Source organism: Cupressus sempervirens, chromosome 8 (genome assembly GCF_028749045.1).
Source record: "Cupressus sempervirens isolate cs-2001-9-10 chromosome 8, ASM2874904v1, whole genome shotgun sequence".
Classification (NCBI taxonomy): Eukaryota; Viridiplantae; Streptophyta; class Pinopsida; order Cupressales; family Cupressaceae; genus Cupressus; species Cupressus sempervirens.
In genome coordinates this window covers 850,479,692-850,495,325 of record NC_143125.1, presented here as the reverse complement: position 1 = coordinate 850,495,325, position 15,634 = coordinate 850,479,692, and positions in this window count along the sequence as shown.

The window sequence follows — 15,634 nt, the reverse complement described above, 5'->3', positions numbered from 1 at the left end:
AATCCTGTCATCCCCAGCTTAGCCTATCACCCTCATGCTTTTGGTCATCTCTTGACATCCAACTCCATCTTCCAATCTATCCACCTATCCTCCACCCTCCATCTTCCATCTCACACCATCCACTTATCTCCTGCAGCTTCAGCCAACCATCCCAGCTATCATCCATCTCCCTAGCCCCTTCAGCTTTTTTCCATCCTAGCGTCAATCCCATCACATCCATCATAAGACCTCCTTCCATATGTTATCTCCTGATTGGGAGCACTATATTCCTTGGAGATCTTGTCTTGTCCATCCTCCCTTGTCATTGGTATCTAGCTCTAGGCTATCCTCATGCAAACCTAATGTCATCTCTTTATATCCATCATAATCCTAGCTATCTACCATCCTATCCAGCTATGTCATCTTGCTCCTCTAGCTATCCTTGGTCACAAAATCTCTCATCATCATTGGATGCATCCTGCCAAATCCATATCTTTCACTATCACCCCACCCTTAGCTTTCGCATCTTGCACAACATCGAACCATCCCGCTATCCTATCATCCTGAGCTTTTGCCTGCTTGTAACTATCTTGGTCAGCTTCAACTTGTTAATATCTTGGTCCATCAGCTTGTACATTCTCTTTAGCTTAGTACCATTGTATCTATCTAGCTTTCATGTCAGTTCCTCCTTGATCAGCATCTTGCACACATTGCACATCTTGGTTAGCTATTCCAATGCATCCTTTAGCTAGATTTCCTATCACCAAAGTGTTATCTTTCTTAATTCAACTTGCCAGACGCATCACTCATCCAAATGCACCAGCTTAGGTGCTCTCTGATAGGTCCTTGTAGGATTAGCTTTTCTCATGTCTGATCTTGGTCCGTTAGTACCTCGTCCTACCCATCTCGTTGGCAAACAGTTCTCTTTTGGATTTTCTCTTTCTTTTGATTTGGACTCTTCCCTGTTGGGTCTTGAAATATCTTTTCCAAGAAATCTCCTTGTTCCCTCCTCAATGTTGCCACGATCTTCCATATCATGATATACTGCGAATGGGGCAATTAGAGCATAAGGTCTTGATCATGTCTTTTGCTTGTTTTCTTTTCTGCTTGTGGGTTACCTAGTGTTGTTTCTACACTGCTTCCTCTGAGATCCATGTGTGATACTGGGGCAATCCTTGCATGTTTGTTTTGAGTCAGTTCGTTAGTCCTCTAGACAGTTGGTGAAAAGGCCTTGATATTCTTGGTAACCTTGGCAATTAACCAACAGTCCTATAGCAAATCTAGTGCTCAACTACATGGTGGTACTTCTCTGTGAAGTATCCCCCCGCTCAAAAAGCTTCAATGGTTTTCCTTCATCTCCATATCCCCCATCCATATCCAACATCCGTCTCTCCTACCCCAGCTTATGCATTAGTATCTCTTTGAATCACTCCTCACCTTTAGTTTTAGGGATCCACAATCCTAGTCTTAGGGATCCACCAATCCAAATCAATCCACCAAGCCTCATCTTTTGAGATCCACAATCCTAGTCCTAGGGATCTTCAAAACCCATCTTCCGCCAATCTGACTCTTTGAAATCCTATTGCATCAGCTTTTATAATCCCCTCATCCATCTCCCTATCCTAGATTCCTTTTTATAGCGCTCCGCTTCTTCATCCTCCACCTTCCCTAAAGTCTTAAGCTTGCTTCCTCTTGTGCATCTGATTCTCCTTTATCATTCTCCCATAGTGAGAGTTTGAGCTAATTTAGACCCTTCTCTTTGCCAATCTGAGTCTTCTTGCTCATCTCAGATTCTTATACTTTTCAAGAAGTCGTCGAGCCTCTCTTTCTCTCCCCGTCGCCTTCTTGAGGGGGCATCTTGCAATCCATTCTCTCCTCTTCTGCTCTAGCCTTGGGCATCTTATTTTCTTATCTTTGATGCCATGCCACTTGCGGCATCACATCAAAGAGGGGCAAAATGTAGACACCTAAAAACCTTTAGAAAATAAAGTATTTTTTATTTTTTGAAAAATTTCTGATGACATCATCATTAATTAATTAATTAATTATTTTATTTATTTATTTATTTTTATGCCATTAAATCCCTTTATCTTAATTAAAAATATTTAATTAAGGAATCCTTCCCAAAAATGTTTAAATCTTATTTAAACATTATTTTCTTATTTATTAATTATTTAATTAATAAATTGACCAAAAAATCTAAAATAAATAAAAAATTTATTTTTTGCCCAAAACTTGGCCAATTTTCTTAAGACCACTAACCTCTTCCAAAATCTTCTAACCCTTCTTTAATTTTGATTAAAGGCTAATCCCATCATTTCCTACCCCTAATCCCAACTCAAAATATTTAATTAAGATTAAATATTAATCCTTATGTTTATTAAAAAAGTTTTAATAAATATCTCCTCAACCCAAACCCTTGAAATAAATAAAACTTTATTTATTTCCTAAAAATCTAATTTATCCTCATCCTAAGAAGTTCTAGACTCTTCTAGAAAGTCTTCATCCTCATCCTAGAAAATTCTAGACTATTCTAGAAAGTCTTTATCCTCATCCAAAGTCTAGACTCTTCTAGAAGATGTCTTTAAACCTAATCCTAATCCCCTCCTAACCTTGTCACATTCCCTAAAAATGGGTTAAGACTTACTAACCCAAGCCAAAGTTAACAAATATCTCCTCCTTCACCCACCCTCATTAAATGTCATCCACTTGCCTATCCCTAAGCTAATCCTAAACCATCCTAATCCATCCTCTAATCATTTGCACAATCCTAAGCAAGCTTAAAACCTTCCTAATCAAGCCCAAGTCGAAATTTCTCTCATCTCCTTCAAAATATCCCAACCATAGAACTTTATGAAGCCCACTAGGCCATAAATGACTCTTCCAAGCACTTTTATTGCTCTTACAAGCCATTATGAGGGCCTTTATGAAGATTTTATCCCTTGAGCCTCCTTTGTTGACTCATCCTTCATCTTTCCTCCATCCTCTCACTCTATGACATGTGTCACTCCTTGATTGGTTGTAAGGAAGCACAATCCATGTGCTCTCCTCTCATGCAATCTGAGCCCTCCATGAGCTTTTCCCCATCCTTGCATCTTAGCCCTCAAATCCTCAAGCCTCTTGCCTATAAATTGGATCCTTCCCCTTTGCAAAACAACACAATCCATGAAGTAAAGTCATAATGTCATTTTAATAAGCCATTTTGCATCAAAACCATACACTCACACCCAAATTCCAACTCCATTTGAAGCTCTTTTTGAAGCATAAGCTTGAGCATACATCCTATCTATTTAGACAAAGCCACTCAACAAGAGAACTTCTCATTGAGAGAGCCCATTAATGGCTCATATTCTCAATTGAGAGCTTATCTTAGTCTATCTTGAAGTTTATGAATTTTGTTTAGTTTGTAGAAGCTTTATTTAAATTTGGTTTCTATTAGTTTCTAATACTTTATTTTCTAAAGGTTTTTAGGTGTCTACACTTAGCACTAGTTAAGAGTCAATTTGTACATAAATAGATTTGTTTTATTAGTTTAGAAGCATATATTTGCATGAAGAGATCTCTCACTCTCAACACTAATTAAGGAGAAGATTTTCTATAAATTGAGGAATTAAATATGTATTCCAGGCCATTATTTTGATGCAATAATATATGTTGTTGGTGCTCTCATTCAGAGTGTAGTTATTCTTGCCTGTGTGTGTTATATTTTTTGAATGTATGTTCATGGAGTGTAATGGAGCCAATTGTTTTACTGCATTATTTTTATTGAGTGATCTTTTAATTATGGTGTTTGTCACATGTTTACATATTTTTTATACATACTTAGTTGGAGAAGAGATCACCCTATTGTTCTTGCATAGTGTTTTGTCTTGCATGAGTGCACTTTCCATTGCCTTGCGATCTGATGAAAATTGAAACATCTTATTGTTATTGAATTCCCATCAATGATTGCATCACTAGAATTAAGGAAGCACTGCTCCTATTTTAATTGGTTACCTACTAATCATTTCAATGTCTTAACTTGTAGACATGTTGTTTCCATGGCTTATGTCCATTAGGGATTTACTTTTCAAGTCATTTTCTTAAACTTCTTGTTACCCTATCTTTGTTATTTGCTTTACAAACACCTGGATAATTTAGGAATTCATATAGTTGCATAGTTAAACTTGCATTCATTATAAATAAAAAAATACAAAAAATATATTGATTTTTGTGTGGTTACTTTTTGAGATAGCAAGTAGATTCAACATCTTATTCGAAATTGGTAGAACTAACAAAGGCCTCCTCATGAACACTCACATTTATCTTCTATTGAGAAAATTCCAGTAGGTCTCAAGTTGACTTGAAACCTTGGAGTTGATCCCAGATCAGCTTTTTAATAGAGGAGTTCAAAAGGATTCATGTTGTTAAGCATCAAGAAAAATGATAGCTCGATAGAAGTGGCACTAGAAGGAGGACCTTAACCATTTAGAATAGAAAGAAAATAACTTGCAATTCCAAAATTTTGCAATTTTTTTACCAGTTCAAAAAAATTTCTAAATTGTCATTGTTCCAAGGTGCACTTTTTGGAGAGGTACGCTTCTGCAAAGGTGTGCTTATTCAAAACTTGACACAAACTGTAAATCCTGATCCATTTGTAGACACTTAAAATTGTCCAAATCAAGTGTCTTGACCAATCAAATAAATATTTGTTATTTATTTGATTCCCTTACCTTTAATTAAATAAATTTTACATTTATTTAATTATGTTCACCCTTTCTTGATTTAAATAAACTAAGGTTTATTTAAATCCTAACCTATTCCCCTTGCATCCTAACCCATTCACTTTAATTAAGTACTTTGTTTACTTAATTAATCCTATTTTTATTCCACTTAGAATTAAATATTAAATTTAATTCTATTTGAGCACATGGCTCCTAACTTTAACCCTCACTTAACCTCACTTTCCTAACCTAACTCATCCTTCTAACCTAGGTCAATCCACTTATCCACTAATTAATTCTAGTTCCTCATCTAATTACATCCCTAATCATTTGCACAATCCTAATCAAAGGATTAGCAAACCCTAGTCACATGTGACATGTGACTCTTGCACACTTACAACCTTGTCCCCCTTCACATGTGAACCTAAGGTGTCTCACACATGTGTGAGAAACCTTGAGCCTCCAACCCTCTTATAAATGTCATTGACCCATCACATCAAAGGTTGCTCACACATGTGTGAGCATCTTCCCCCCTTTGAATGGTCAAAAATCCTAATCCACTTGGAGTCTACTTGGCCTCCACCTCATGGACACTTCATTGATCCTTAGAGATCCTAGCCATTCATCTTACATTCAATCTCCACCGTCCATTTCATCTCCCTTCCTATAAAAGGAGAACCCTCTCCTCATTTTCAGAAGCACTATCTAGCCTATTGTTATGTTGCAGGATTTGTGAGCAACCACATCCCACAACAACGAAATCATCTACACTTGATGATTTCATGAGCTTTGCATATGTGCTATTTTTAATGGTTTAATGCTCTTTTTATTTCATGTTATCTTTGTTTATATTTTATCTTTCATATTTTGAGGTTTGCATAATCATGTAGGAATAGATGCATTAGTTGCTTAGTGTTGATTCTGTTAATTACATTTTTATGCAATACACCATCATCTCTATTTCAATGAGCTTTGAGATCTTCACCTAGTATGCACGAGTTCCTCAAACTTAGCTATTTTCACAAGCCTCGTAGTGACAAAGGATTCCCTTGAATTATACCACTTTCATTCAACATTTCATCATCTTCCTTAATTCTACCTCCACAACAACCACCTGTTATTCCACCAAGTCCTCTAATGGCCTTTTTCACAAATGTTGTAGACTCACCAATCAACTTAATAGGTGTACTCAATGACCTTCCTAAGAATCCTAAGAAGTATTGCCCAAGGTTCATCTATAGAGACACAAGAATAGCTAAAGATTACATCAAGGTATTCAAGGAAATTTGCAATTGAAGCATATTGCTAATGAGAATGTGGTTCTTCACTTATTCCCCTACTCATTGGGACAAGTTGCCTCTAATTGGTATGTTAATTTACTACCTAGATGCATTGGAGACTAGGATACTTTCAAAAAATTGTTCTTGGAACAATTTAAAACTTTGATCAACCTAGCTATGATACATCATCAATTTATATCAATCAAAAGGGACCCAGCTGAGATGGTCTCACGCTTCAACCATCACTTTCATATGGCATACTACAAGCTAGAAATGCCATACACTATATTAGTTGAAGTCACAATTTAGATTTACCTAAATTCTATGGACCATTATACTATTATTTTCCTAAGAAGACTTCCTACGATAGATATCAACACATCAAACAAAGTCTTCTCAGAAGAAATTACCTTCACAAAGAAAACCAATCCTAATGGAGGAGGATTGATGCTTCTAGCTCAAGCTATTAAAATAATGCCAACATATCCTATTGTAGCACCCATGATGCCTAGATAATTCATACCAATGAATCCAGTTCCATTATAGTAGGCACCTGTTCCACAAACCCTAGCTATAACATACCCAGGATATGAACCTCCAAAAGTTGCTTTCTTTGAGCAAAAGGAAGCAATTTTTGCTAAAGCAGATAATAGTTTTGCCTCTAAGTTTGGTCAAATGAAGAATACCATGTCTCAAATGAGTAATGACCTAACCTGCTTGACGTTGTCACAAGGACATAATAACAACTTTCAGAGAGATAATGCTAATCCTTACAATAACAACAATTACGGTCAGAACTACAATAGGAATTTCAATGGAAATAACAATGCAAGAAATAATAATGGAGGAAATAATTTCAATCCTCTCGATTACAACAATAGTTTCCAAAGACATAATCAAAAATGGAATACTTGTCCGAACAATGGAAGCATTCCTATAGATAACAATAACAATAATGCTCAGTATGTGGACATCAATTGACATGACAATAGTCAAAATGCACCTAACAATGATGGTTCATATTATAGTGGAAATCAAGAACTGAATCAGAATTCACAAGAAAATGATAATGTGCCTCCCATACAATTTAATGCTATGCTACTAGAATCCTACTATTTTGCATAGAACACAGAAGTGGAACCATAAGTCAATGAAGAATTGTCTTTCCCATTAAGTTAAGAACCAGATATGCAACCAGAAGAGATATTTGCTTTCCAAAATGACAATTGAAATACTTATAATTTATGAAGTTGAAAAGAACCTATGATAGATGGGATTCCTCCCATGTTGCAACCAACTCCTCCAGATCTGAGAGAAAGTAATAATCCAATACCAATCAAACCCCCACATGGAGGACAACAAAATCAAAACAAAGGAAATATGCCTACAATCTTGAAGAACCCTGCATGGTCAACCAAAAAGTATAGTGTAGTGGAAGATTTGAAATGAACAAAGGCTAACATGTCCATTTTTGACATGCTACAAAACTGTCCTAATCAATGGGAAGTACTGATAAAAACCCTGGATCATATAAAGACAACCCCTAATGTGAATATTGTTCCTCAAAAAATAGTCTCACAATAGGTTAATGCTTTGAAGGTCATGCCGACTATGTTTAAAGACAAGATTGAGGTGCCTCCCTTTTTTCTTGGTATTAGGATATACAGGAAGAATCTTCATAATTGCCTAATCAACTTGGGAGCTTCTTGTAATGTCATGCCACTCTCGATAGCATAAAGGTTGGGAGTCACTCCTCAGCCCTCCAATTGAATAGTTATATAATTGGAAAAAACAAAAGTAAAAGTCCTTGGTGCCTTGAAAGGTGTTTGGATACAGTAAACTATCAATCCCTGAATTCAAGACATCATTGACATACATGTGGTGGAAATTCTTGAGATGTACAAATTGCTACTAAGTAGAGAATGGACAAAATTCCAAAGATTATGGTTTTCTAAAGATTTTACTCAATTGTGGTTACCATGTGTTGTGGTTTCACAATGCACACCCCATTTTGAGTCACAAAATGGGAACCCCCTAGTTTGAAGTTTCCCTATGGGGCATCTAGTTTGAAGCCTCAGTCATTTTGGATCTTCTCCTAGGTCTAGGTCAAACCCCAACCTCTAATCGAGAAGGTTTGAACAATCAAATAGGAGAAAAAGTGTCAATTTTAAAGACTTTCATGTACATGTGCACCTTGATGAGGTGTACAGGTGTGCCAAGTGTGCAAGTGCGCACTTCACCCAGTTCTAGGGATGCGTAAGTGCGCACCCTCAGAGGTGCACACCTAAAAAGGTGCACACTTAAGACCCTTGCCCCCTCTATCACTTGTGAAAATTATGCAGATGCACATGTGCACAGTTGCACACCATGTGCACCTTGTCAAGGTATGCATGTGCACTAGTGCGCAACTGCACACTATTGCCAATTTTGCAAGACAAATTAGCACTAAGGTGCGCTAGTGTGTAAATGACTAGCTTATTGGGGGAAAATTATTTGTTTCAACTAGTGTTGAACCAATTTTTTTCAGTCTAAGTCTTGGGGAGTCCTCGTTTGGGTCTTCTAACATGAGATAACTGATGTTTTCTTCTTTGTGTAGGTGAAAAGGAGTCGTCAACTTGTCGGGGTCATAACTTTTGACCTAGAGCTTGGAATTCAAAATTGTTTACACCATTAGAAAGAAGAACTAAAAAACTAATTTTATTTTCTAAATTAGCAAGCCTTCAACTGTCTAGTTTTAGGGACTGATCAAACTTTCAAATTGAAATATTGAGAAGAAGATCTCTGAAAAAAGCCAGTTAAAAATGCCTAGAAAATCTTGTTAAAAATATGAAAAAGTTTCAAACATTTGATCATTTTGGATAATCTAGATCACCTAGTCTCTAACCAAGAAGGATTAGGAAATTTGTACCAAAGATCAAAGATATAGAGGTTGGACACATGAACCAGAATAGGTTTCTCATCTTATGCAACTATTAATGACAAGATTCAGCACAGGTGCCTTAGAATTTCAAATAGAAGAATTAGGAGTTCAAATGTATGAAAGTGTTTGGATATAAAGAGGGTATAAATCATCAAAAGGGTCAAAATAAGTACACTAGAGTGCTCCTAGACCTTGTCTGAGAAAAACCCAGAAACCATTTCCAAAATTGAGAACTTTATTTTTTGGCAAATTGAGTGCCTTGCACAAATAGCTCCTGAGCTTCTGAGGCGTGTGCTAGAAGTTTTTGAAGAAGTCAAAGGTATACTGATAGTTAACTACTAGTTCCAAATTTAGAGCTTTCCATGCACCAAAAATGCATCCTAACGGTAATTTAACTCCTACAAACATCCAATGAAGGTTGAGCTTCTATTTTTGGCACCTCTAGTGACTCCTAGATCATCTAATGGATTTATTCTTGTTTTCTCATGCTTTCTTTATTTTAAGACAAAGTTGCATGCATCCATTACATAATATAAATAAGGACAGAGTCCTACTTAGCACCAGTTAGAGAGTCAGCTTATACATAAATAGATTTGTTTTATTAGTTTAGAAGAATATATTTGCATGAAGAGATCTCTCATTCTCAACACAAATTGAGGAGAATATTTCTTATAAATTTAGGAATGTAATATGTATTCCAAGCCATTATTTTGATTCAATAATATATGCTATTGGTGCTCTCATCCAGAGTGTACTTATTCTTGCCTTAAGTGTGTTATATTTTGTGAATGTATATTCATGGAATGTAATGGAGCTAATAGTTTTATTATGTTATTTTGATTGAGTGATCTTTTAATTTTGGTGTTTGCCACATGTTTACAAATTTCACTGACATACCAAGTTGGAAAAGAGATCACTTTATTGTTCCTGCATAGCTTTTTGTCTCGCATGAGTGCACTTTCTATGGCCTTGCGAGTTGATGAAAAGTGAAACATCTTATGGTTACTAAATTCTCATTGAAAATTGTAGCAGTAGAATTGAGGAAGCGTTGCTCCTATTTTCATTGGTTACCTATCAATATTTTCAAAGGCTTAACTCACTGATGTGTTGTTTCCATGGCTTATGTCCATTAGGAATTTCCCTTTCCAGTTATTTGATTTCATCTCTTGCTACCTTATATTTTTTCTTTTCTTTTCTAAGCCTTGGTTCAATTAGGAATTCATATAGTTGCATTGTTAGATTGCATTCATTTAAAAATAGAAAATACTAAAAGTATATCTCTTTTTGTGGTTAATTTTGAAATAGCAAGTAGATTGATCATCTTATCCGAAATTGGTTCAAACCAACAAAGGCCTCCTTGTGAACACTCACATTTATCTTCTACTAAGTGGATTTCGGTAGGTCACAAGATCACTTGGAACCTTGGATTTGATCCCATATCAGCTTTTCAAAGAGGAGTTCAAAAGGATTCATGTCATTAAGCATTGTGTAAAATGGCAGCTCAACACCATGGAAAGGGTTGAATAATTAGATCAAGATAGATGTAGAGCCAAATTTAAAAACAATGATTACAAAATACAATGCACCAAATGAGGTTGCATTCTTACAATCAGATTTGGGATCTTATAAACTAATGGCTTTTGATACAACTTCAACTAATCATAGTTGAAGATCCACGATTCCCATCCCAAAAGAAGAAATTGTGATGCAATTCATAGATAGCATAGTGGAAAACTTACAATGCCTAGGTGAAGAAGTAGATCAAAATGTCTTACTTATCCCAAGATTTTGCAGATTGCATAAAGCTAGTCATTTAGAATTTGAACATTCAAATTGCCAAGAACCAATCACTAAGGTATTAACACAAATAATGGGAATAAAGAACAACCAAGTCCCAAAAGATGAACCTATAGAAAGTCAAAATTCTACAAACATATATGAATCTGTGGAAATTTTTGAAGAGGAAATTGAAGATCTAAATGCATCATACAGTAATACCTCTTTAGATGGTGGAGGTTTTTCTTCTCCTCCACCAGGAATGATCAAGGTCCAAAGAAGGAGATATTACATAAAAGGTCAAGGATGGACTTCAATAGTCATTCATCCCAAGCCCAAAGTAGACAAAATTACATAATTGATAGGGGAAATTCAGGATAAACAAGAGAAATATATGTCCCCTGTATCAAGGACTAACAATAGGAAATCATCAATCCCACCCCACGAAAGATTAAAATGGGTTCCAAAGAAATAATCTTTTAAAGTCCAAGTAAAAGACAAGCTATGGATGAGTAAGCATAAGTATAGGAAGCCCAAGGAAGAAGCCATTTGGACACTCAGGTTTTATGGTTCCAAATGAAAATTGGGAGTCGACACAGGTATTGACTTAATCAACCCAAAAGGTAGGTTCTTTTATGCAATTTATCAATTATAGTTTAGATGCACTAATAATGTTGCAGAGTATGAAGTTTTGATTCAAGGACTTCTCTTTGCATTAAAGAAGGGGATCATAGCTTTCATAATTGAAGGAAACTCACAATTGGTGATAAGACAAGTGAAATTAAAATACTCTTGCAATGATAGGAGGTTGCTCATTTATCAGAAGAGAGTATGGGATCTAATACATGACTCTGAAGCTTTGAACATTAAGTCCTTTCCAAGGAGGAAAAACATGGTAGCAAATGCCCTCACCATTTCAACTAGCACATTACAACTGGTTAAGAGAACAAAACTGAAAAGATTTTTAGTAGAATTGGTTGCTAGCCCATCTATCCCAAACAATATTATGAACTTCCAAGCCGTTCAAGACAATCAACATATACTCAAATTTATTATGTGCAATGGCCACTTTAAAGAGCAAGAGATTGATGAAACTCCAAATGACAAACCTAAGGATAATGAACTTGAAGACAAAGATGGGATCCTAAATTTAATGACCAACATTATCCCTAAGGGGATGGTTGAGTTGGAGCACATCTTTGATTGAGATGAATCAGTGCTTAACAAAAGAATGGTCAAAGAAAATGGGATCGAGGAATGTGATCCATATAATTTGGGTACCAATGAAGATCCTAAAATGGTAAGAGTTGGTAAGGTGTACAATGCTCAAGAAAGGGAAGATATGCTCAAATTTCTTATAGAATACAAGGATGTCATTGCTTGGACCTATGAAGAGCTCAAAACATATGATCCTAAAATCATCACACATGACATTTTGTTGAAACCAAATGCCAAACCCTTCCATCAAAGGCAAAGACCTATTAACCCCATTATCGAACCCTTGATAATGAAGGAAGTCAAGAAATTAATTGATGCTAAGATTATCTTCCCCATTTTTCATTCTATGTGGGTGGCTAGCTTAGTTCCTATACAGAAAAAAGATTAGAGAGATTCATCTTTGTGTAGATTTATGTAATTTGAACCTAGCATCTCAGAAGGATAACTAACCTTTGCCTTCACTAGATGAAGTACTAAAAATTGTCAATGGATCCAAGATGATGTCTTTCTTGGATGGATATTCAGGATATAGCCAAGTAATGGTTGATGAAGAGGATAGGCTAAAGATGACTTTTACGACCAAATGAGGGACCTTTGCTTACAAAAGAATGTCTTTTGGGTTGATTAATGCAGGGGCTATATTTCAACAAGCCATGGATGAATCTTTTAAGGGATTAATAAATCAGTGTATGGTCATCTACATGGATGACTTAACTATCTTTTCAAAGGATCAAAGCACTCACATTGTTGATTTAAGATAAGTATTCAATAGATGTTGTAAGTATGGTATATCACTTAATCTCATGAAATATTCCTTTTGAGTTACTAAATGAAATCTCCTAGGTCACATGATCTCTAAAGTTGGAATCTCCATTGATCCTGAGAGAATTGAAGGCATTCTAAAATTGTCACCTCCATACAGTCGAAAGGAACTTAAGTCTTTCTTTGAGAAGATAAATTTTGTTTGAAAGTTATAAGTGGATTTGCAGAGATAGTTTGCCCCCTTAATGATTTACTCAAAAAGGGAACAAAAACATAATAGGTTCTAGAAATTAAGAAATCATTTGAGGATATCAAAGTGGCCATTTCCACAACCCCAATACTGGTGAATCTGGATTATGGACTACCTTTCAAAATATACTATTTTGCTTCAGAACATTCATGTGTTGGGATTCTTATGCAGAATAAGGATAAAGAAGATGAAAGGCCCATTGGTTTTATGAGTTACCCTCTGAAAAATGTTGAGTTAAACTATTCTAACCTTGATAAATAGTCTTTTTCTTTAATAAAAGTGATAAAGAAATTCTGCCATTATATACTAAGGAGCAAGGTATATGCAATTGTGCCTGATCCTGTGGTTAAATCATTGTTAATGAAAAAAACAATTGGTGAAAGGCGAGGAAAATCGGTGGAAATCCTTCAAGAGTCTGATTTAGAGATTAAACCTGTGAAGTTGGTAAGAGGACAAGGATTATCAAAAATAATAGCTGATAAACAAATTGAGGATGAGAAGGAATTTTGATTTGATGGTGAAACAGATATGGAAGACCAAAAGAAGATTATAGTATCTCAAGTTGATATCGACCAAGGTATAATAATAGATATTTGGTGCCAGAATATTGTTTACCATCTTTTACAAAATTAGCACCCTAATTGGATGAATAGTTCATAGTGTAGGGGACTCAAAATGAAGTGTGAATCCTACATGCTACATGATAGAAAATTATACAAAACCAACTATGAAGGGATTTATCTAAAGTGCATGGGACACAAAGAAGTAAAAGAAGTTTTGGAACAATTTCACGATAGGTATGGTATAGGCCATGGTTCAGCAGAGGCTACAACCCATATTATTTTAAGATTAGGTTATTTCTTGCCCACAATCTTCAAAGATACTTTTGAACATGTGCATACTTGCCACATTTGTCAAACTAGTGCTAATAGAGAAAGACATCCTGTAATGACATTACAACTAATATTTGAGGTACGCCCCTTTGTAAAATGGGGGTTGAATTTCATTTGTCCATTAAACCTACCATCATCAACTGGACATTTTTTTTTCTTACAACCACTAATTATTGTATGCATTGGGCAGAAACAAAAACTTTCAGAAACTGCACTGCTAAGATAGTCACTAATTTCTTGGAAGAACATATTGTTACTAGATTTGGGATGCTATTCTTCCTTGTTTGCAATAACAGTTCAGCCTTTGCATCAATATTCCTTACACAATGGGAATTGGAAAATCAAGTTATAATCAAGTTCTCTTTGAATTACTATCCTCAAGGGAATGGTGCAGAGGAATCCATGAATAAAAACTTAATCATAGTAATAAGAAATTTTCTAAAAGAAAATCTGAAAGATTGGCATACTCAGCTCAAATATGCCTTATGGACGGACCAATTCAGGGTCAAAAATGCTTTAGGGACATCCCCATATCAGCTCATCTACATATAGGAGCCAATGTTTCCACTTAACCTCAAGATTCTAGTTTTGAAATTCATGAGTGGATAGGATGAAGATGCTAAAAAGGTTTAGATTAGACTAATGAATCACTTAGAAATGGATGAAAAATGGACAGTTGCTTTAGAGCATATGGTAAAGCATCAGGCTATCATTAAGAGGTGGTTTGATAAGAGGGCCATAATTAAATCTTTCAAAATATCTAACCTTGTTCTTCTATGGGAGAAAACGAAACAAAATTTAGGCAGTCATTCTAAGTTTCAACACTTGTAGATCAGCCCTTATTAGATCACAAAAATTTTGGGAGAGAATACTTGTAGGGTGAACTCCTTACAAGGGGAATTGGTTCCATTTCCTATCAATGGAAAATTCTTGAAACTTTACCTTGAGGCCTAAAAAATATTTATTTAGAAAAAAAAAAAAAAAAAGGTGTGTTTCCCTTTCAAGTTGTGTGTTTATTTTATGCAAGTTTGTTTCCTTTTTTGTTGTGTGCTTACTTTTTCAGTTGCATGTTTTCTTTATGATTTGTTTCTTTCTTTTCATGTCAATCTAGGGGTTAGGTACAATCAAGGTTCTACCTTGACGCATTTCACAAATCACTCCTTGTGGTTTGGACTTGAAGGAGGAGGTATTTCTTTCCCAAAACATTCAAATAATATGTATCTTTTAACAACTAGACAAGGATGCTACTTACAGTTGTAGAGGACTTATAGTCTTCAAATTAAGATTATAGATTGATAGTTCTCAGCACTTTGCAAATTTAAAGAATTGACTATCTTGGTGCTTTTGAATCAAGGTTGATGGTAGCAAAGGATAGTCTAAAGCTTACCAATTCAAATAAAAGGTCTTTTCAAAAGAATTGCTAAGGTCACTATTTGGCATGAGGATCTTCATAATTCATAAAAGAGGAATGCAAGTGGTTATCATATTTAAAGAAGAATCTGAGAAATGACACTAATGCCTTGGCCACATAGTCTAAGCATGGTCATGGTATAGAAAGAAAACAGAAAAATGAAAAGATGGTGTTAAGAATGAAAGGTTCCAAAAAAGGTCAAAAAGGTCAGACAATAGAGATATGCACTGCAAAATGGCTATATAATATCTAATCAATCACTTCATGGAAGAATCAAATAGAGACATGTGAGCTCTGTGAAGTGGAACTTAAACAATTGTTTAGAACTTGAAATGTAGAAATGATGACCTATTAAGAGCCCTCGTGAATGGATTCTTTCATCTAGTCAGATAGGGATTGATACACATGATCTACGATTATTCTAGATGTAAGGATTAGTGGA